Genomic DNA, 1,944 nt, shown 5'->3' with positions numbered 1-1,944 from the left:
GAATCTATTTTCACATAACGCCTTTGTGAAAATATCTGCTAGTTGCTCCTCCGTTGCAACATATTTCAAAGTGATATCCTTTTTCTCAACATGGTCTCGGATGAAGTGATATTTTATGTCAATGTGCTTTGTCCTTGAATGTAGCACCGAATTCTGAGTAATAGCTATGGCACTAGTGTTGTCACACATAATCTTAACCTCTTTACATTCAACACTATAATCCAGTAATTGTTGCTTCATCCATAAAATCTGAGCACAACAACTTCCAGCTGCTACATATTCTGCCTCAGCGGTACTTGTAGCTATCGAATGTTGTTTCTTGCTAAACCATGAGACAAGTCTTCCACCTAGAAACTGACATGTCCCAGATGTGCTCTTACGATCAATTTTACAACCGGCAAAGTCCGCATCTGAATATCCCATAAGTTCGAAAGATCCACCTCTCGAATACCAAAGTCCAACACTTTGCGTACCCTTGAGATATCTAAGAATCTTTTTAGATTCATTTAAGTGACTCTCTTTAGGACTTGCCTGAAATCTAGCACATACACCTACTGCAAAGGATATATCTGGTCTACTAGCAGTTAAATAAAGAAGAGATCCGATGATACCTCGATACGTAGTTTGATCAACCTCTCGGCCTTCACTGTCAACATCGATGCGTAGAGAGGTTCCCATAGGTACTTTGACTGAAGATTTCCCTTCTATATTGTATTTCCTGAGCAGATCCTTGGTGTATTTCTCCTGGTTGATGAAGATACCTTCCTTAAGTTGTCTTACTTGTAGTCCGAGGAAGTAGTTGAGTTCTCCCATCATGCTCATCTCGAACTTCCCTTTCATCAAACTGGAGAACTTCTCGCACAAGTCTGGATTGGTGCTTCCAAAGATGATCTCGTCCACATAGATTTGCACCAATAAGATATGATCTCCATCCTTAATTCTAAACAATGTTTTGTCCACTAGGCTTTTGGTGAACCCACACTGAAGTAGAAAACAGGATAAAGTGTCATACCAAGCTCTCGGAGCTTGTTTCAAGCCGTAAAGTGCCTTCTTCAACTTGTATACTTTGTCAGCTCCCACGTCCTTCAAGAAACTCGGAGGTTGTTCAACGTACACCTCTTCTTCAAGAAGTCCGTTCAGAAAAGCGCTCTTGACATCCATTTGATACACTTTGAAGTCTTTGAAGGCGGCATAAGCGAGAAAGATGCGAATGGCTTCGAGACGTGCTACCGGAGCGAAGGTTTCATCAAAATCTATTCCTTCCTCCTGGCAATATCCTTTAGCAACAAGTCTGGCCTTGTTCCTAACAATAACTCCATCCTCATTCATCTTGTTTCTGAAAACCCATTTTGTACCAATGACATTCTGATGATGAGGTCTCGGAACCAGTTCCCAAACGTCATTCCTCTCAAACTGATGAAGTTCGTCTTGCATGGCTTGTACCCAATCAGGATCGCTTAGAGCCTCATCAATCACCTTAAGCTCTATTTGCGATAGAAAGCAAGCAAGCATGCTTTCTCTATATGCTGATCTGGTTTGAACTTTGTCACGTATATCTCCAATCACTTGATCAGCGGGATGACTTCTCAGCCATCTTAGATCGGGTTGTGGCTCCTCAGTTGACTCCTCGAGTGTTGGTTGGGATGTGGGTTGATCATCCATGATCTGGATTGGATTAACTGAGTCAGGAGCATTTTTCTTTATAGTCTCTTCATCGTCTGATTCTGACTGGAGTTTTGCTACGTCTCGAACTATCGGTTGTTTCCCATCGAGAGGTAAATCTGATCTCTCGATCGTTTCCGGCTGAACTTCCTTAGAGTTTTCAGCTGCATCTGTTGACTTTGATGGTTGATCTGTTGATGCTCTATCATCAAAAGAGACATGTATGGATTCTTCAACCACCAATCTCCGCTTGTTGAAGACTCTGAATGCTTTACTTGTCGA

The sequence above is a fragment of the Ipomoea triloba genome, chromosome 12 (genome assembly GCF_003576645.1).
Source record: "Ipomoea triloba cultivar NCNSP0323 chromosome 12, ASM357664v1".
Lineage (NCBI taxonomy): Eukaryota > Viridiplantae > Streptophyta > Magnoliopsida > Solanales > Convolvulaceae > Ipomoea > Ipomoea triloba.
This window is presented reverse-complemented; position numbering follows the sequence as displayed.